The sequence below is a fragment of the Hyla sarda genome, unplaced genomic scaffold, assembly GCF_029499605.1.
Source record: "Hyla sarda isolate aHylSar1 unplaced genomic scaffold, aHylSar1.hap1 scaffold_111, whole genome shotgun sequence".
Classification (NCBI taxonomy): domain Eukaryota; kingdom Metazoa; phylum Chordata; class Amphibia; order Anura; family Hylidae; genus Hyla; species Hyla sarda.
Genome location: NW_026607730.1, coordinates 456929 through 479632, shown reverse-complemented (window position 1 = coordinate 479632; position 22704 = coordinate 456929). Strand labels below are relative to the sequence as shown.

At 42.0% G+C, this 22704-nt stretch overlaps 1 protein-coding gene across 1 annotated transcript in view; it reads right to left on the bottom strand.

Moving 5' to 3' along the window:
- Positions 1 to 22704, bottom strand: part of LOC130301100 (uncharacterized) — a 100438-nt gene that overhangs the window by 10700 nt on the left and 67034 nt on the right. The window contains exons 3-6 of the mRNA XM_056551598.1: positions 2239 to 2598; positions 1704 to 2151; positions 1150 to 1342; positions 918 to 1046 (exon numbers count right to left, since the gene is read on the bottom strand). The gene's annotated coding sequence lies outside the window, so the exon portion shown is untranslated. The remainder of the gene's footprint in view (positions 1 to 917; positions 1047 to 1149; positions 1343 to 1703; positions 2152 to 2238; positions 2599 to 22704) is intronic.

Below are 22704 nucleotides of genomic sequence, written 5' to 3'. Positions count from 1 at the left end.
GATCCTGCCCTTGTAGTCCGTTGCTAGGGGCGATCCCCAGCATAAAAATGCATACAATGGAGGATGCCTGCAGCGGACTACAAGTGCCACAATAGAATCCTACACCAGATAAACGGTGTGGATATGTAACAATTAGAATACAATACAAGAATATGGATGCACTACTGTGGTAGATGTAAACAATACATTGGCTATCCCTCAACACTGATGTTAAAATTGAGACATTCGCCAGTGTATCCTTATATGAAGGACACACCAGAGCCCGCACACCAACGCCAAGGTTTCTCATTTTGGTGCGAGACCTATTTGAAACCACGTTTTTGTTGTTTGTTTAAATTTAAAATTTGGAGGTGTGTAAACTCCAACATTAATGCGCCTTGAATATCTACCAGGCAGCATTAAGGAAGCACCTGTGAGGCCAGGCACCCATAATAGCCAACTCAGGTGGGGCTTGCAGCTTGCCTCCCTCCTCCCATTGCATGTGTGCGTAGTAACACTGGAGGGTATCTGGAAGGAAGTTGGGAGCCAGCCGAATGCTGCCGTAATTGCCCACTGGCCCCTGTTTTGTTTATCAAGCACAGGTAGGACTAGCGTTAGGTCTCGCACCAAAATGAGAAACCTTGGCGTTGGTGTGCGGGCTCTGGTGTGTCCTTCATATAAGGATACACTGGCGAATGTCTCAATTTTAACATCAGTGTTGAGGGATAGCCAATGTATTGTTTACATCTACCACAGTAGTGCATCCATATTCTTGTAATATATATATATATATATATATATATATATATATATATATATATATATATATATATATATATATATATATTATATATATATATATATAAAAAAGATATTAGAAATTATTGAAATACATTTTCTCCACATTATGTTAACCCATAACCTTAGATAAAGCTTACCATTTCTTCCTCCTTGTTTAACACAAAAGTAGCCACTTGTTGTGAAGCTGTATTATGTAGCTTAACACCAATTATAGAAAGTTTCTCCCCATTATATCTGTGGGAGATTCGTTCTTTCCACTCAGAAACCTAGGAATCAAGAGTTGGAAAAGTTTAATAGACAGAAAAGCAAACCAACAATAAATATGAAAAAAAGGGGATGATAAAGTGACTCAGTCATATTTTGCACTACCCCTGGTTGTTGTAGAGGCTTCAATGCAAGCAGGGCCTCCAAATAATAAATGGTCTCTAGATATGCTGCTCGATCAGTGTTTCCACCTCGTAAATCCTTTAAACACTGTATGAATGATGGTTTTGCCACATCTAGAAGCCTGCTACATTCTTGGGGTGTCTTCGAAGAGGTTGTCAATGCCTGGTACCTAAATCTATATAAAATAAGGAGAGATAGATGATAGATGATAGATAGAGATAGAGATTCTATTGCTATTCTATTGCTATGGAAATTGTCTAATACCAATGCTATGGAATGTGCCTACCCCCAAACTGCATGGAATGTACACTTAGTATTGCAACCTATATTTTTATATATAAAGTAATATTAAATGTATCTTATTTTGTACAGTATTATGATATGCTTCTTAGTTTTAGATACCAGGGATTGTCTGATGCCAAAGCTATGGAGTATGTTATTTCTTTATATTCTAGAAATGTTTTGATGCAAATGCTAAAAAGTAACCTAGAGAAACCTTTAAAGCGAGCAACTCATTAATAGAGAGAATAGCTCACCATTTGCTGACAACCTCTCTAGAAATCTCCTTTGAGAACCTCTTTTGTATGTCTTCGGTAACTTTTTGAAAGAAATCGCAGTACTTATACAAAGTTGGATATTTTGTAAAGAGGTTAGTGGATCTAAGCCGATATATAGGTCATGAACCTCCGGACATGTTTCAGGTAGTTGAAGATGGTCTGGTTTGCTAGATTCAAATCACTTAGCTTGGTAAAGAAGGAGTTGGCCTTTTCCACATCCTTTACAAATTGCAGGTTTACAGTCTTTGGGTTCATGTAAAAAAAGGAATCTTGCAACATTTTCAACCTCCTGTTTATAGTTATTAACCTTCAAAGTGTCCAGATAGGAGGCAAAGCCCTTCAGTATTGGGTTGTCTAATGACGTTGGTACAACCCTTCAGCCATCATCTTCTTTCTTGTATCCACTGTCCATTATGTCTGTAGGATTCTAAAATTTAGAAGGAAAAATGCAACTAGTTAGAACTAATATTGTTTACCAAAACTGAGAAGATCTAGGCTGTCACAAAACACTGACCTCTGTGTCTGACTATCCAGGATGTCATCAATTTCCTCAACTTCTCCATCTTGTCTTCTTTGCTTTTCCTCATGGTCTTCTTCTGGATAGCTGTCTCTCTCTTCTATATATTGGTCCTCGGTCTGGGCTGAAACAGCCTCAATGTTTTCTTAAGGTACCACATTGCCATGTGTGACCTCCAGATTTTTTTTTTTTTTTTCCAAATCTTTATTTTTTTATTTTGACAGCCCTCCAGATCTTCTTGAGATGGCAATGTGTCCTCAGTCTTCCATGGGAAGTGGCTGTACTTGAGAGGCTGCTACTTGCAATGTGGAGGTGGCAGCAGACAGAGAGGTAGATGTTATCCCGTGTCTGATATTCCTATAATATAAAATATATTATTCTTTTTTATTGAACACTTTGTCTGGAAGTTTATTAGGGTACATTTTGGATAATGGGTTTTGGTTAGGGTTAGGTAAATATGAATGGGGATTTCCAGCATCTTCACAAACCTCACAGAGAGACCGACCACTGGGTACACACAATCCCATAATACACACCTCAGCTGCTTTAGGTCATAATACACACCTTAACCACTGCAGGTAGGTTAGGTTTAAAGGGTTAAAGTTAGGGGTTAGGGTTAGGAGTAAGGGTTAGAGGTTATGATTAGGTTTAGGGTTATGTAGGTTTAGAGTTAGGGGTTAGGGTCAAGGTCAGGGTAAGGGGTTAGGGTTATGTTTAGTGTTAGGGGGGTTAGAGTTAAGGTTAGTTTCAGTGTTAGGGTTCAACATTTTTGAGCAATTAAAGAAAAAGTGATTTTAGTGGAAACAGTGACCTTGTTTTTTCTTGTTTTCATTTGATGTAGTTTGTCATGATGGGGTTTGCTGAATACATATAAAGGTCATAATACATACCCCAGCTACTGCAGAATGTCATAATACATACCTTAACCACTGCAGGTAATAATAAACACATTATCTGCTATAGAACTTCAGAATACATATATTAGCTGCTGAAGAACCTCACAATAATCAACTCCGCTGCTGCAGAACCTCATAATACATAACCCAGCTTCTGTAGGTCTAAATACACACATCAACCACTGTAGTTCATAATTCACATTCTAGATGCCATTCCCTGAAAGAAGGCCTCCTCTTGTAGCCCTAGACCTCCTCTACAAACCCTGAAAATGTGGTATTCCTATGCCTAAAGGGGGCCACTCGACAGGACTTCCATGGGGGTCACTTTATGGAAATCTCTACCCAGAAAAAGTGCCTCCTAAGCCAGCTAAATAACCCCAAATTTGATCCACTCCCATTTCTCGAGGGAAGGTCCCACAAACAAGCTTGTGGGCTCCTTTTGTTGCCCTAGACCTCCTCTAAAAATTTGGTATTCCTATGCTCAAAGGGGGCTGCTGGACACGATATCCATGCATTTCCCAGCATTTCAGATTTGACTCGAGGGAAGGTCCCAAAAACAAGCTTGAGGGCTCTCTTGTAGCCCTAGACCTCCTCTCCAAACCCTCGCCCTCGCTGATACTACCTTCCTGGTACATTTAAACTTAACTTTATCTAAGAGCCGAGCAACGTGCTCTCGAATCACCCAGTGCAAGAAAAAGTGCAAACGTGTTACACAAAAAAAAAGTGCATAAAGGATGCGGTCTATCAAAAGTCTTTCTCCGATAGGAGAGAGGCCCCCCCAACAAACCTTACCATTCCCCTCTGGACCTAAAGGTACCTGCAGGGTTCCAGGTTCAATGTCCCTTTTCGCTGAAGCTACTAAGGGACCACAAATGCTCCCGTCATCCCCTTTGCATTAAACAAGGTATCTGCCTGCAGAGCCGTAAACGGTCGGAATCCTGCCCATGCAGGAGTACCCAGAGTTTTTGCAGGGAGGTGAGGAACCCGATGGCAACAAACACCTCCCGTAGACCACCAGGAGGGACACCCAGAAGGGCTAACGCCAACCAGGCCAAACTGCTGGGCCAGTTCTCACAAGGAGTTTCAGCACCGCATGGTCATCACTCTCCGAGGCACTAAAGTACCTCGGCTCCAAACCCTCACAGCCTCATGGCGAGACCCAGAGGAAACATGTCACATCTGGGCAGCCGTCGAGCTGATTCCTCAGAACCAGCCCCGGAACACCTGTCCCCTCCATGCAGCACCCATCCCCACACCAACTTGAAACTGATAAGAACAGATTTTTTACGTTTTTATTGGAAAAATGCAAAAACAAGAAACTCATACAGATAAACTTTCACTACTATACAAAATGCATCACATTACCGCATTCCAAAGACTAAAGTGCCAAAGGGAATTTGCTTTCCGGGCTCCCAGTATTTTCTTGTCTAACAAATAGTAGATAAAAAGTTCACTTAAAGTAATTTTATAACAATCACTTTCACTTATCAGTTCTTTCTGGAAAAGTAAGATACTGCGAGATTTCCATAAGGCATTCTTGACGGTGTTCACAACAGTCCATATCACTCTCTCTGACTCTTTATTTTGACTTGTAAAATTCCTGAATAGGACCACTTCATAATTAAAAGTCTTTCGACCCGTGAGAAACATTAAAAGACTCACCACATTTCTCCATACTTCTTGAGCATAACAATAGTTCTAAAACCGTTTCTTCTCCTCCACAGCTTCCTCTTGGACATCTTGAAGTACTGCACAATCCCAGTCTGTGCTGAAAGAATCGTGTAGGTACACACTCATGTGCAATTGACCATGCTAGATCTTTATTGCAATTCTCCAGATAGGGTGCATGAACCATCCTCCACAGTCACATTTTGTTTTAGAAAAGTTTAAAATCCCAGAGGTTTGCTCCGTTCTTCTGAGCTCCATCTCTATTCTCTTGGGATACTTCAGAATTTCAATGTCCATTTCTTTTAGACTAAATAGACAACTTACTTTTTCTAAAAACATAGTGCTTAGGAGGAACTATTAAAACAGGGGATGTTTGAGGTAGATAAATCCATTTTCTCTTTCTAAAAATATCACCAGCAGCATACTTCAGATAAAAGTCCATTGTTTTGTGGATAAAACGGTCTTAAAACACATGCTAAAAAACTTCAGGTACAAAAACTTAAGATTTGGAAGATTTTTACCTCCACGTTTGTGCAGCTTATACATAGTGTCTCTCTTGAGCTTTTCCATTTTTGAGCTCCAAATAAAGTGAAAAAAATTGCTTTTGCAGGTTTTTAACCCCTTAAAGACCAAGGACATACAGGTACGTCCTTGGTCCTGCTCCCGTGATATAACACGGTAACCCCGCATCCTATCACGGCGGGCCCGGCGTCATAGTGAAGCCGGGACCCGCCGCTAATAGCTATTAACCCTTTAGCGAAAGTGAAACCATGCCTGTTAACTCAGTGGGCTGTTCGGGATAGCCGCGGCGAAATCGCGGCATCCCGAACAGCTTACAGGACAGCGGGAGGGCCCCTACCTGCCTCCTCGCTGTCCGATCTCCGAATGACTGCTCAGTGCCTGAGATCCAGGCATGAGCAGGCATGCGGCAGAATCGTCGATCACTGGTTTCCTATGAGAAATCAGTGATCAATGATAAAGATCAGTGTGTGCAGTGTTATAGGTCCCTATGGGACCTATAACACTGCAAAAAAAAAAAAAAAAAAAAAAAGTGGAAAAAAAAAAGTGAATGAATATCATTTAACCCCTCCCCTATTAAAAGTTTGAATCACCCCCCTTTTCCCATAAAAAAAATAAAACAGTGTAAATAATAAAAATAAACATATATGGTATCACCACGTGCAAAAATGTCCGAATTATAAAAATATATAATTAATTAAACCGCTCGGTCAATGGCGTGCGCACCAAAAAAATGGTACCGTTAAAAAATTAAGATCACGGCGCAAAAAATGAGCCCTCATACCGCCCCATACACAGAAAAATAAAAAAGTTATAGGGGTCAGAAGATGACAATTTTAAACGTATTCATTTTCCTGCATGTAGTTATGATTTTTTTTATGAGAAGTACGACAAAATCAAACCTATATAAGTAGGGTATCATTTTAATCGTATGGACCTACAGAATAAAGATAAAAGGTGTCATTTTTACCAAAAAATTTACTATGTAGAAACAGAAGCCCCCAAAAGTTACAAAACGGTGGGGTTTTTTTCAATTTTGTCGCACAATTATTTTTTTTTCCGTTTCACCCTTGATTTTTGGGCAAAATGACTGACGTCATTACAAAGTAGAATTGGTGGAGCAAAAAATAAGCAATCATATGGATTTTTAGGTGCAAAATTGAAAGAGTTATGATTTTTTAAAGGCAAGGAGCAAAAAACAAAAATGCAAAAACGGAAAAAAAAAACCGGTCCTTAAGGGGTTAATGACAGTCTGATGGAGGAAACAGTGTTCAAGTACAGTAAAACAGGTAACAGCAAAGAACGGATGATTAAAAGCTTCCCTTCAATTGACAATTTTCTTAATTTCCAGAAGTCATTTTTTTTTTTCTGTACTTTCTCTTTAACAGTCCAACTCTCCTCTCCATCATTTTTTGGTGTAAAAATCACTCCTAAAACCTTAATTTTTTTTCACTTTAGTTGGGGGATGTCTGTATTTGTCCACTGCCCAATCCCCAGACATTCACACTTGTCAATATTCAATTTAAAAGCAGATGCTTGGCAAAAAAAATTCAGTTTTCATGAGGGCTCTTCTGACTGACACCTCTGAGTCACATAGAATTGTCACATCATCCATATATGCTAAAGTTTTTGTAAACAGTCCATTACCTCCTGGTATGGGCACCCCTCTGATCACCTTGTCCTTCCTCAGCATGGCAAGCAGGGGTTCTATTGCACATATAAATAACAGCGGTGACAAAGGGCATCCTTGCTTGACACCCGAACTCAGACACACATCTTCAGATAAAAAACCATTTACTAAAATGTTGCTAAAACAGTTCTTGTATAAAAGTGCAACATACTTGATAAAACTCTCTGGAAAACCCATCTTTTGTAAAACAGTCCATAAATATTGGTGGGAAACTGTCATATGCTTTCATAAAATCAAGAGATAAAACTGCAAGCTTCTGTTTGCGCTACTGTTGGTACCAGATGGCATCTCTGATGACATTAAGATGCTCCCACACAGCACACCCTGGGACACCACACACTTGGTCAGGATGGATCACCGTCTCAATCACCAACTTCATACAATTGACCAAGATTTTGGCAAAAATGTTATAATCCACATTGAGTAGAGTGATTGGCCTCCAATTTTCCAGCTTTGTCTTGTCACCTTTTTTGTATAACAAAGTCACCACATCACTCCTCCAGGACTCAGGTAGCTTCTCACAGTTAAAAACCTCTTTAAGAACAGCATAAAAATCAGACTTAAAAATTTCCCAAAAAGACAGGTAAAATTCTATTTGTAATCCATCAGATCCAGGAGTTTTGCCTTTTAAAAAAAAAACTCTTTATTGCACTTTCCACTTCAGCCATGTTCAGACTATTGCACAAAACATCTTTATCCTGTTCACTCAGACAATATTGCACCAATATTGCAATATTTGGCCTCATTTACTAAGCTGAAACCGAACAGTTTTTGTCTGGTTATTTTGTCCGAGACATGACTGCGCCAGTGTGCGCCTGAAAAATCCGACAAACCCCCCAAAAGGGGCGTGGTCTGTAGTAAAAAGGGGCGTGGTCACCCAAAAGGGGCATGGTTTCACAACCAGACCAATTTACTATAGAATTCACAGAAAATCCTGTGGGTAAATGGCTGGAAATATCGACCTAGAAAAAGCTGGTCCGAAAATGTTCCCGACTTTTGAATAGAGAGGATAGAATAGAGAGGAAAGAATAGAGAGGAATCCTGCATGTCTGAAACAACTTTTCCAACTAGTAAAAACCCGAAACTCTTAGTAAATGAGGCCCATTGAGTCCATTACTTCAGGTAAAAATTCAGTCAGTGTGTTTTTCACTAAACAGATCATGATCTGAGATGAGCGAACTTACAGTGAATTCGATTCGTCACGAACTTCTCGGCTCGGCAGTTGATGACTTTTCCTGCATAAATTAGTTCAGCTTTCCGGTGGGCTGGAAAAGGTGGATACAGTCCTAGGAGACTCTATCCTAGGACTGTATCCACCTTTTCCAGCCCACCGGAGCACCGGAAAGCTGAACTAATTTAGGCAAGAAAAGTCATCAACTGCCGAGCCGAGAAGTTCGTGACAAATCAAATTTACTGTAAGTTCGCTCATCTCTAATCATGATAAAAACTGTGTGCTTTATTTAAAAGTCCATCTAAGTAGTCTCACCATCAACATTTTTAATCAATTCTCTCTTTTCCACAAGTTTTTTTTTTTTTTAAAGTAGTGTGAACAAGTTTCTTTTTTCTCCATATGTTCCACTTTTGCATTATAAATAAGTTCTTTACCTTTTTTGATCTCCTTCACCTTTAAAATAGTTTCGTCCATGTTCACACCAATGCTCCTCAGCTGGTAACAGGTTTGCAGTTGTGTTCAGGAGTTTAAACCATCTTTGTTTCTCCTTTGCTTTTTTCACTCCAGCACTCATAAAGAACTCTTATTTTCACTTTTGCATGTTCCCACCAGTCCAGTATTCACGCCCCCACAGCTATCACACCCCCTCCCGTAGGCTTGCATTGAGGGGCGGAGAGTGACATCACACGGGGGCGTGATGTCACCCGCCGCCCGCCCTGTAGTTGCCGGTAATCAGTCCCGGAGCGAACACGCTTCAGGGACTGATTACAAACGGGGTGCCGCGTGCATGATCCCGGGGGTCCCCAGCGGTGGGATTCCCGCGATCAGGCATCTTATCCCCTATCCTTTGGATAGGGGATAAGATGTCTAAGCACCGGAGTACCCCTTTAAACAGAATTCCAACTCCAGAGTTCTTATTAGAGTTGTCATCTGACCAGATAGATGGGCCACTTTTCCAGTCAGATCTCAAATGTTCATAGTTCATATGATGATCAATCCCACACTCTTGTATGAGAAAAACTCCAGCATTCAGGGTAGACAAAAATGCGAAAAAAGCTGCCCTCCTTGCAGGACTCTTTATTCCTCTTGCATTCAGAGAGGCAATTCTGATGCAAGACATTTAACCCTTCTCAGGAGCAGCTGCCTCAGACACAGATGATGGAAAGTCCTTTATGTCCTGAGAAGGTGCAATCATTGACCGCTTAGCTTGGCCTCTGTTCACACTTGAGACAGCAAGTTCTTTCTTCCTCTTTTCATTAAACTCCTCCACTTCCATGTCCTCAGCCCAATCCCTTGTAGATGTCTCACAGGAAGAAGCTGGCTCAATGTCAGACTCCGCAAAATCAGACTCCGTGACAGTGACCACGGATTCTTCTGTCCCTTTGGTGGCAGCTGGGACAGCACGAAGTTCACTGCCACCCACCTTCCGCTGAATGGAATCACTTGCAACAGCTGCAGCAACAGGTTTAACTGCCCCTCCTGTCTTCACTGCAGGGGCCACAGTGTGAACAGTCCCCACAGGCTTCACAAGAGGCACAGCAGTCTGAACAGACACCAAAGCGTTCACATCAGAGACAGCAGTCTGAACAGATAACACAGTCTTTACCTTGGGTGTAGTCGCAGGTGCAGCAGTCTGGTTACTAGCAGCAACTTCAGCCCAAGTTCTGGACCTATCAGGGCAGTTCTTTAACACATGTCCATGTATTCCACAAAGATTGCAGACCACCTCCTCTGTGCATCCTCCAGAGGCATGACCTGCTTTGCCACAATGACCACAGAACTGCACAGATGGTAAAATGCAGGCCTCCTGTCTGTGGCCAAAGCTTCTGCATTTCCTGCAAAATTCTGGCATGTTGTTATAAAACAGATATCCTCTGTCTCGGCCAATTGTGAAGCTGGAGGGCGGATGTTGCATGCCCTCAATTCCATCAGGATCAGCTCTAAACTTTACACGGAACTTGTATTTACCAGTCCAGAGATCCTCTGTATTGAAGATTTTCTCTCCTCCTTTCACCTCAGAGCAATATCTCTGGAGAAAGCGCCCAATGTCAGCAAGATTCACATACGGATTGTACATGAACACCACCAGGTTTGTCTCTCCTGCAATGTATAGCACAGTGAAGGTAAGTCCATCCAACTCAGGTGAATTCAGCTTGGACTTTAATTGGTAGTGCAGATTCTGACAGGCGCTGTGAGATTCAAGCACAAGGACATATGAAGCTCTCCCATGCTGCTGCAGACATAGAATATCCTGCTTTTTCACCAGCAAGGTCTTTAAGAAGATCAATGTCCACAAAAGAAAGAATAGCGGAGCAACTCACCCGGTTTTGATGGATTAAATTCAGACGATCGGCATCGCGATCAGGCGGAGATGCAGCAGGAAGCAGAAGGTGTTACGGGGGTCAGGCCGCAGCCGTATCGCACCTTTTGGTGCTTCGTCAGGCCCCTGGTCGCAATGCCGACCTTGATGCAGGTCGTCTGAATTTACTCCATCAAAACTGGGTGAGTTGCTCCGCTATTCTTTCTTTTGTGGACATTGATTTTGCTTAAACTATTGGCGTATACATTAAGAAGATCCAAGTTTATAGGTACATAGGGTGGTGCCAGATCTGTCTGTTCTTTTGTGATTGCATTGTCCTTAGGAAGATATTCTTCACCAGATGTTCCAAGCTGAACTTGTCCAATGCACTTTCAAGGATATCCACACGAAATCCATTCTTTATCCTGGTCTCTCCATCTTTCAGGTAATTAATTAGGCTCTGCAAAGCCATTATCGCACAATTCACAGTAGCCCCCCCAAGGGATAGCTCCTGCAATCCAACTCACACCTCTTGATCTTAGCCAAAAGGCCGAGAAGCAATTCCATTGTTATCTGTCTCACCACCTCCCCTCAAGCCACCTTCTGGCCCCCTGCCATCTACTTTTGTGCCGACCAACGCACCCTAGGCAAACCCCTTTACAGAGCCTCTGGCATCTTTGGTGGTCCATGTCCCTTTCTCTAGGTCATAATTATCCCTTATTTACATAAAAGCAACAACAATAACAACCAATCACAGCAACACATCAATACTTGTGTTGAGCAGCAGGGGCCATATTCGAATTCGCTATATTTCACGAATATATTTGAGATAGCCTGGAGGATGTAGGGTATGGGGAGTGTAGCTGTGCGGTAATTAAAGGGTGCTTGTTAACCCTTGCTATTCGTGATGCCAGTGTGAAGGCTCCTCAGTAATGCTTGTCCTACCGCCACCCTTCCCAAGAGCGATAGGGAGGTATATAATAATTAATTGTCCACAACTGGAGAGTTTTTTGAATCAGGATTAACTTTTACTGAAGATTTTCTGCAAGCTTCAATAACAGAACCGTATCTATGCATACAACTGCTTTCTTTGGAGATTGACAAAGGTTGGGACTTTAGCATTTAGAGTCTAAGTATTATGCGCTATTCCACTGGATTTAGGGGACTTAGTTGCGGTCCAGTAGTCACGCTAGCTTTAGTGGGGGGGGGGGGGTAGTTTAGAACTCACTATTTTAGTTCTGCTGAGGCCGGTAGATTTTCAGGCCTAGCATGTCTTTGAAAGTTGCTTAGATCCATCCTGCTAGTCCAGCATCCACGAGAGCAGCAACCCAAGAGAGCGATAATTGGCTACAGCTCCCTTATATGGGCAGGGGCTGGACTAGTGCTAATTGGTCCATACTGATTACAAAGGCTTGTGGGTAACATGTGACCCTGGGACCTCCAAAGGTCCTCTAACATACTATAGAGGATATTAACATGGTCACATGACCGAAGGTCCTGCGACGCTAAACAAAGTAAGTACTATACATTATTATAAAAATATATATTATTATTAAATATATACTCGAATTAGACTTGAAGAGGCAACTAGGGGCTGTCCCACCTGAGGAACCCTACCTGAACGTAGTTACTCTGACTTTGGGGACCTATACACTAGGTACAGTATGCAATGCGGTACCGGGACACCACATATTGATGATTATTTGTCCTATATTCGCGAAATTCGCATATTCACTATGTTCATTAAATTTTTTTTCCCCCATGCCAAAATTTGCATGAAAAATTTGCATAAAAATTTGTATGTGAAAAAAAAAAAATGAATTAGTCATTATGAATATATAGCACTATATGCTAAATATTCGTGAAATCGCAAATTGCGATAAAAATTCACATTACCAATATTCGTGCTCAACACTAATAAAGTACCACAAAAAAATCCCCTAGGGGTCTCTGGGCCACTTTATTTATACTCACAAACCTACTTGGGGAAAGAAATCCCCTCAGGGAAACCCTCACTAAAGAACCCCTACAAAACTAAGCTAAAAACTTACTTTTATTTATTCAACTAAAATATTAGTGTGTTTTGCATATTAGCCACTAGATGGCAGTAGTGCATTAAAATTCTCAACACTGTGCACAGCTGTATTTTGTATAGAGAATATCAGTGTCTGCATCCAGACCTCTGTTGGGTTTAACTATATAGAGTTGCCTCCGGTGCCTTACTGCAGTTCGGCTACAAGGAGTGCTCTGTCTGTGTTTGGCTGTAACACAGCGTGAATTTAAAACATTACACCTCTCCTCCTTAACGTGTGATGTGATGCCACATTTGTTTATAAAACTTTTAATATTTTTATTATTTTAATTATTTAAAATGTGACCAAAAAGCAGCAATTTTGCGCTTTTCTTAATTTTTATGTTTACACCGTATGGGATCTATAACATTATATTTTAATACTTCTGACATTTATACACGCGGAGATACCAAATATGTGTATAATTTTTTTTCTTCTACACTTTATGGGGGTAAAATGGGGAAAAAAGGACATTTTACATTTTTATTGGGGGAGGGGATTTTTCACATTTTTTTTTACTTTTCTTTTTTTACTTTCATTTTTACACTTTAATAGTCCCCAATCATTTGATTGCTAATACTGTTCAGTGCTATGAATAGGACATAGCACTGATCAGTATTATTGGTCATCTACTGCTCTGGTCTGCTCGTTCTCAGACCAGAGCAGAAGACCCCGGGAGACAGCCGGAGCAAGGGGAGGGGACCTCCGGCTGCCATGCTGGATGATCCGATTGCCACGGCAGCGCTGTACCGCACTGCCGCAGATGGCGTGATCTGTATTGATCACGGTATCTAAGGGGTTAATGGTGGACATCCGCACGATCGCAGATGTCGGCCATTACCGGCGGGTCTCCGGCTGCTGCTAGCAGCCGGAACCTGCCGTGTAGGACGCGAGCACCCTTCCGATGCTCGCCGTCATACACAGGACGTAAATGTCCTTTTTTTACTTTCATTTTTACACTTCAATAATCCCCATAGTGGACTATCTATAGCAGTGGTTCTTAACCTTGTTGGAGGTACTGAACCCCACCAGTTTCATATGTGCATTCACCAAACCCCTCTTAATTGGAAAAATAAAATATGATTTTTTCAAATTCAAAACATAGGAGGTATATATTTAAGTATATATTTATACATAGGAGCACAAAATGAACAAATCCATTAAAGAACAAAACCATTAAGACACATTAGGCACAGGCAGTGTTCCCCCACATTAGGCAGGCAATGTTCCACCACATTAGGCAGGCAGTGTTCCCTGCATATTATGTAGGATAGTGGTCTTCAATCTGCAGCCCTCCAGATGTTGCAAAACTACAACTCCCAGCATGCCCGGACAGCCAACGGCTGGGAGTTGTAGTTTTGCAACATCTGGAGGTCCACAGGTCAAAGACCACTGATGTAAGCAGTGTTCCTCCACAGACATATAGCCTCCAGCCATATACAGTGTATGGCTGGAGGCTGTATGCCTGTGTACTGCCCACTTCAGTGCTCCGAAGCACGGGATGTCACTTACCAAGCTGGCCAGCGAGCATCTTCCTCCTTCTCTATCCTCCGGTCCTCTGCGTCTTCGTTTCCATAGGCGCACGCACGGGACGTCAGTGTTGTCCCAACGTGCGCTATGTCCCGGCGGCCCTGTGCTTTTAAACTTAAAGGGGTTATCCAGGAAAATACTTTTTTATATGTATCAACTGGCTCGAGAAAGTTAAACAGATTTGTAAATTACTTCTATTAAAACATCTTAATCCTTTCAGTACTTATGAGCTTCTGAAGTTAACGTTGTTCTTTTCTGTCTAAATGCTCTCTGATGACACGTGTCTCGGGAACTGCCCAGTTTAGAAGAGGTTTACTATGGGGATTTGCTTCTAAACTGGGCGGTTCCCAAGACACGTGTCATCCGAGAGCACTTAGACAGAAGAGAACAACCTTAACTTCAGAAGCTCATAAGTACTGAAAGGATTAAGATTTTTTTATGGAAGTAATTTACAAATTATATTACATTATAAATATATAGCCACTGAAGGGGACACCCCGAAACGCATTTAGCACTATACCCACATTGGAGATACTCAGTCCACCTCTAACCAGCAACAACCTATTTGCAACTGCTGGAACTCCCCAATTTTGGGACCACTGCTTAGCCCAGGAGTGCGCATTTCAACACGAGGACGTGGCTCCGCCTTCCTCCTAGTGCATCCACCGCTCACCTGCACTCACCATTACTACCTACGGGCCAGATGCAGATCTGTGCCAGCCTCCAGACGCCAAAGTGCAGCCTCCCCCCAGCGCACCACACCGGCTCTACGGCATTCACCAGCTCCCGGTTTCCAGTCCCAGAGCCAGCGCAGGGAGATCCCAGGCTTTTCCATCAGGCCAGCTGCCGAGCTCTACCAGCCCGGGAAGGAGAAGGACCGCACTGAACATCGGAGCGCATCAGTAGAAGCGGTGAACCAATAACTTTCAGTTCCATTTTGATACATCTCCTGCATTAGCTACAAGTATCTTGCGACAAGTAACTGTTAACAAAGTCCTAACTGATACAGTGGATGATCTCTATTATGTACTGTATAGCACTTGAACTTCTATTACACTATCTATAAAATCTTCAATAATACAGCGGAAGATCCCATATATTGTATAGGACTTGAACTTTATCTTGAGTACTATAACTCCTCCATTCACAAATTGAGCATTGATTTATCCTTCCTTTCAAGCTGCTATTATTGAGGACTGATTATCTCTAGAGATGAGCAAATTTACAGTAAATTCGATTTGTCACAAACTTCTCGGCTCGGCAGTTGATGACTTATCCTGCATAAATTAGTTCAGCTTTCAGGTGCTCCGGTGGGCTGGAAAAGGTGGATACAGTCCTAGGAAAGAGTCTCCTAGGACTGTATCCACTTTTTCCAGCCCACAGGAGCATCTGAAAGCTGAACTAATTTATGCAGGAAAATTCATCAACTGCCGAGCCGAGAAGTTCGTGACGAATCGAATTTACTGTAAATTCGCTCATCTCTAATTATCTCATACTTCCAGCAATTTTTATATATCAGTGTATATTCAATTGCCTATATCTATTTTTATTCTCCATTTTTATTATTTTTTATGTCTTTAGTTTATTCAAATATTTGGGGCCCTGCACAGTCACACATTTAATATTTAATAATTAAAATTTACATTATCATCATCAGTATTAGAGATGAGCGAACTTACAGTAAATTTGATTCGTCACGAACTTCTCGGCTCGGCAGTTGATGACTTATCCTGCATAAATTAGTTCAGCTTTCAGGTGCTCCCGTGGGCTGGAAAAGGTGGATACAGTCCTAGGAGACTCCTTCCTAGGACTGTATCCACCTTTTCCAGCCCACGGGAGCACCTGAAAGCTGAACTAATTTATGCAGGATAAGTCATCAACTGCCGAGCCGAGAAGTTCGTAGAAATCGAATTTACTGTAAATTCGCTCATCTCTAATCAGTATCACTTAGGCTGGGTTCATACTACGTTTTTGCCATAATGTTTTCAATCCGTTTTTCTAAAGAAAACCGTATGGCAAAAAAACGGATGGAACAGTATGGAAAAAAGTAAACCGTATGCTTTTTAAACAGTATACCGTTTTTAAAAGTGCATACAGTTCCGTCAGTTTTTATAGAAAAAAAAACCCATACGTTTTTGAAAATGTTGTCCATTTTTAATGGGAGGGGACTTTAGGATTCAAATGCGCATGTGCAAAGTAAAAACGTATAAGTTTTTCCCCGTATGGAACCGTATACATGTGCGTTTCCCATTGACATTCATGTTAAAAAAAAACCTATGCGGTTGCAGTACGGTTTTTAAACCGGAGACAAAATTGTGGTCAACCACGGTTTTGACTCCGGTTTAAAAACCGTACTGCAACCGTATACGCTTTTTTTTACATGGATGCCAATGGGAAACGCACATGTATACGGTTCCATACGGGAAAAACGTATACGTTTTTACTTTGCACATGCGCATTTGAATCCTAAAGTCCCCACCAAGACCCCTCCCATTAAAAATGGACAACATTTTCAAAAACGTATGGGTTTTTTTTCTATAAAAACTGACGGAACTCTATGCACTTTTAAAAACAGTATACTGTTTACAAACGCATACGGTTTACTTTTTTCCATACTGTTCCATCCGTTTTTTTGCCATACGGTTTTCTTTAGAAAAACGGATTGAAAACAGTATGGCAAAAAAACGTAGTGTGAACCCAGCCTTAGCCTGCATTATTATTAATATTACATATCTATTTATTTTACATATGTTATATATAGTAATTATCATATCTTGAACACTGATTTTTATCCTAACATTCATCATAGATTCCCAGCTATTTTCATACAGAACACCACCACATGTGTATCTAGAGGTCTGTATTCCCATTTATTATTTCTATTATATATTTTGACACGTAGGGTTAACGTGTAACATACAGCACCTCGATACACAATCATTTCTTCATAGTGTGAGCCCCCCACCTCCATTTAATTTACAAATCTGTTTAACTTTCTGGAGCCAGTTGATCTATAAAAAAAAAAAAAAAAAAAAAAAAAAGTTTTTTCCTGGATAACCCCTTTGACGCAGGGCCGCAGGGAGTTAATAGTGATGGGGGGGGAATTGCCCCGTCGCTACAGGACGGGCAAACACCGGCTCTGCTCGGGGCCCCAAGCAATTGCTTGGTTTGTCTGTCCTGTTGCAACCTCCCCCGCCAAACCCCTGGGACTGACTCGCCGAACCCCTGGGGTTCGATCGAACCCAGGTTAAGAACCACTGATCTATAGCAATCGTTTGATTTCTAATACTGTTTAGTGCTATGCATAAGACATAGCACTGATCAATATTATCAGTGATCTTCTGCTCTGGTCTGCTCGTTCTCAGACCAGAGCAGAAGACCCCGAGAGATGGCCGGAGCAAGGTGAGGGGACCTCTAGCTGCCATGCTGGATGATCGTATCGCCACGGCAGCGCTGCGGGCGATCCGATCATCCATTTAAAGTACTTCATTGCCAAATCTGTATTGATCACGGCATCTAAGGGGTTAATGGCGGACATCCGCACAATCGGATGCCCACCATTACCGGCAGGTCCCTGGCTGCTAATAGCAGTCGGGACCTGCCGTGCATGATGCGAGCACCGGTCCGGTGCTCGCAGTCATGTCGGCGCGTAAAAGTAAGTCATGGTGCGTTAAGTACAACTTCGCCATGACGTACATTAACACTAGTGATGTCGCGAACATAAAATTTTCGGTTCGCGAACGGTGAACTTCCGCAAATGTTCACGAACCGGCAAACCGGGCGAACCGCCATAGACTTCAATGGGCAGGCGAATTTTAAAACCCACAGGGACTCTTTCTGGCCACAATAGTGATTTCAAAGTTGTTTCAAGGGGACTAACACCTGGACTGTGGCGTGCCGAAGTGGGATCCATGGCAAAACTCCCATGGAAAATTACATAGTTGATGCAGAGTCTGGTTTTAATCCAAAAAGTGCATAAATCACCTATTATTCCTAAATGGTTTGGAATAATGTGCTTTAGCCCCCTTTAGGCATCACATAGTTAGATCCCCCTTTAGACAGCACATAGATTCCCCAATATTAGGCAGCACATAGTTAGAGCCTCCCTTTAGGCAGCTTTGAACCCAAGGCCCCAGCACTGCAAGGACACAGTGCTAACCTCTGAGCCACCATGCTACCCTTAGCATACATCCAATATCCACAGTTGCTAAAATGGACAGAGATGTGAGCAGAGTGTACCAGAAAAATTAGGCATGTACACATGGATGAAAAATTGGTTATTGTCGCAGCCGCAGCTGTAGCAGCGGCCAGAAAAGTTGCAGCACCATAACAAGTGCAGCAGCAGAGGCCCGAAAAATTAGGCATGTGCACCTGGCAGGAAAATTTGGAATATTTCTGTTTGTTTCGCCAGGCAGAAAGTGCCCTAAAACATTGTGGCTTGAACCCTAGTTGGTGGCGGATAAGTCACGCAAGTCATCCGGCATTCAGAGTTCAAATACATCAGTGTGTGGACCATTTTTAGCCCAAGGCAGCTCATCTGATCAGGCCTTGTTCAGTCAAATGTATCGCCCAGTGTCAGTCCCTTCGGGATCCATCCCTCATTCATCTTAATAAAAGGTGAGGTAATCCAGACTTTTTTGACCAAGGCAACTCCTCTTCTCATTGACAATACCTCCTGCTGCACTGAAGGTCCTTTCTGACCGGCACATGCCAGAAGTTCGAGCGCAAATTGGGATAGCTCAGGCCACAGGTTAAGCCGGCACACCCAGTAGTCAAGGGGTTCATCGCTCCTCAGTGTGTCGATATCTGCGGTTAAGGCCAGGTAGTCTGACTACTGAGGAAAGGCTCGTATTTGAGAACCCTGAAACGCGTCTAGTCTTGTACATTAGTCTTGTTCACAGGCATTTATGCTCTTCATGAACTCTACCTATTGCTCACGGAGCAAGTTTATCACATTGTGGATTTCCTACGCATTAGTCGATCCAGACTAGTGTCCGGTCCTGATCTTACCTGGCCAGCTCCGGCTCAGCTGACGTCACACGCCATCTACACGAGGCAAGTTTCATCTACCCAGCATGTGGTCTCCGGCTTCTTCCAAGTCCAGCGGTGAGGAGATCGATATCATCAGCGCCTGCCAGCGCTTGGTCTCCTGACAAGCATACCATCGGCGCCTGCCAGCGCACGGTCTCCCGGCGAATTTACCATTGGCGTCTGCCAGCGCCACCAGCCTGGGACGACCACCACCGCTTAACATCTGGACCCTGAGAGTTAAAGCCACAGCACCATCTAAGACCGCTGACTGTGATATCTAGGCACAGGAACAACTATATTGCCTCAGCGAGAGCTGTCAGAGCCACACCATCCAGGACCGGTAACAAAGTATCCAATTTGATATACAATTGCCATACAAAAGGACACTTATACCGCATCTCTTTAATACCGCAAAGTTATCAGATTAATTTGTCCACATAGAGCTATTTCATATGCCAGTATCACTTTTTAATATTTGCATATTTTTACATTTTAAGAATGTTTAATCTTGTACATTCACTATATGTGTTTTTCTCACAAGGGCCTTGTGAGGAGTAATGCACTATACATTTTAAATAAATAACTATTTTGAATTATAATTGGAGTACAACCCAGTTATCCATTTTTTATTTAATCAATCACACTACCTTGGAAGGTCTGGGCAATATTTTTCTATACATATTTCGCATTATTTTGCAACTGTGGTATAGTTGCATGCCCTGTTGACCTCAGTTAGTGTTTACATATTAATTGTGAGCTGCACTTGCACTTTTTTTTCCCTTTTCTTCTGATTTTACAGTGTAAAATGAGCCTGACATTGCAGCCTGAATTAATTTAGGTATTGTCCTTGTCTAGTATGCTGTTCTACAGCAGCTGAGGGTGTCTTATGATGTTCTGCAACAGCTGTGTCACAGAACTGTACAATGAATGCAGTAGGATTTGAAGAACCTTTTCATGGAGCGCTACCTGTAAGTCAATGGGTGGTTGATCAGAAAGGAACCTGCTGTAAAAGTGACCTAGGACAGACTGAGTCTTCTGGAAGAGATAAGTAGTGCCTCAATGTAATGCTGCTCATCTCTGTATGATCATCCGGTACTGACCTTACAATATTAGTTACAGACTTGTCAATGGAAATTCCCATTTCTACTCTAATCATATAGGCCTGGTAAGAAGCTGAAACAGTGAAAGTAAATGTAATAAAATAAGATTTGCGCTCATGGTAAATGCTGAATTCTGGACCTTTATAACTGAGATACATTGGTCAGACGTCACTCCAAGGATTATTACATAGGTGTCTGACTATGAGATTACTGGAAGGGAAATAGACCATGGAAATGTATGACTTCTATCTGGTTTACTACACTCATACAGAGGACATGTCCAAGAGTGGCCGTCACAATGTCTGAGGGTTACAGGTAGGCCGCTGTATAGGTGATGACATCGCCGTGGTGTGATGGCTGCATTATGACATCACATGCCTCTTGCCTATATACCCAGGTGCTTGGCCAGAACCTTTACCTTCACATGCTGCAGTCCTGCAGAGACATATGTGAGCACTTCTAGACAATTTGAGGATTGTTTTGGATATTTATTTTTGCCCTATTTGACAAAAAGTGAAAAGACTTAGGGAGGAGGAAGAGGAGAGGAGAGCGAGGGGAGTATAGAAGGAAAGGAGGCCAAAAAGGTCAAGATGGAGAATATTGGACTCACCGCTGTGAGGAGAATGAAGACCTGGCCCTTATCCTTCATGGGAAGGAACAATGTATGTGACCTCCCAGGACCAAGTAACATTAAAGGGGTATTCCAGGAAAAAACTTTTATATATATATATATATATATATCAACTGGTTCCAGAAAGTTAAACAGATTTGTAAATTACTTCTATTAAAAAATCTTAATCCTTTCAGTACTTATGAGCTTCTGAAGTTAAGGTTGTTCTTTTCTGTCTAAATCCTCTCTGATGGCCCCTGCCTCGGGAAACGCCCAGTTTAGAAGAGGTTTGCTATGGGGATTTGCTTCTAAACTGGGCGTTTCCCCGAGACAGGTGCCATCAGAGAGGATTTAGACAGAAAAGAACAACCTTAACTTCAGAAGTTCATAAGTACTGAAAGGATTAAGATTTTTTAATAGAAGTCATTTACAAATCTGTTTAACTTTCTGGAGCCAGTTTATATATATATATAAAAGAGTTTTTTCCTGGAATACCCCTTTAACCTAATGGACAAGACACCAGGTAAGAGATGCTCCAAGTATTAGTCATATTAATCTGTATATAGTAAGCCTAGGAATTATGTCCATGCATCAGTTTCTTATATAAGACTTTGTCTCCAACATGGAGAAGTTGCATATACTGAATAGTTGAGGTAGGAGGATACAAGGTTAAATGATATATTAGATAGGATTTTATATAGATCTATGTAGACATATCAGTCACTACTACAACCAGCAGCCTGGAGGTTATTGGTAAGGCTATGAGCAGAACACATTGGGCAGGACTGTCCACCAAATGGACCTATGTGACCGTCCACCTACACAGCTGCATACATCCGCCATTGACACCCATTGTGTAGGTTTTGTAGGTTTATTTTGTATTCAGTTGTATTCTGCAAATTCCTAACATTGCAAAGACTTCTCCATTGATGTCCTTGAAATAAGCTTCATTGATGTGGATAATAATTCTATATTAGGGAATTGCTGAAATTCTGTACTATACAGTATATGGGTTACAGGACCAAGACAGGGGGTCAGGCTTTGGGTGATTTCATTTCAAGAAAAGACGTCTCAGGCTTCTATCACACCGCTGTTAGTACGTGGCAGTGTGACGGCTGGCGGGAGAGCGGGCAGAATAGCCGGAGGAAAATTACTGCTTGTCTTTTTCTCCTGCTATTTATAACAGCGCCCAGTGGCCCCCATAATAGTAAATGGGAGCCCCCAGAACCCATTGTTTGCTGTTACTCCCCATCATGAGAACGGCCGTTAAAATCAGGAGACCATTCTAATGGAGGGGGAGCAACAGCAGTGTGTAAGGGGCCTCAGAGGCGATTTGATCACAATGTACAAATATATATCATTAGGATATCACAATGTGTAAAATTTAGTGCGACCAAAAAACAATGGCTACATCTGTAGGTTGAACTTGATGCACTCGTCTTTTTTAATCTTGTAAACTATGTAACTAGGTAAATTATAGATCTACCCAGATATACGCGAATTTTAACCCAATGAGGGAGATTAAGCAAAATTCTAAGTGTTCTAGTTACCATAGCAACCAGTCAGAGCTCAGCTTTGTTAAACAGTTCTAGGACTACGAAAGCTGCATTGTGATTGGTTGTATAAGGATTCCTCCTTGGGGGATTAGCTCCGGGATCGTCCTGGACACTGCCCCGGGACACTTTTCCACTCAATATACCCGCAGACAACGGTTATTCATGCAAGCCTGGCACCTTGCCAGCTTTATTTAGATAGGTTGCAGGTAAAACAAAACATAACTCAGGAACAAACCAAAGTCCTAGACAGTCTGGTCACTGACTACACATATCAGCATGCCCTGACTACTATCTGGTGAGCTACCCTCAGCCAGCATAAAA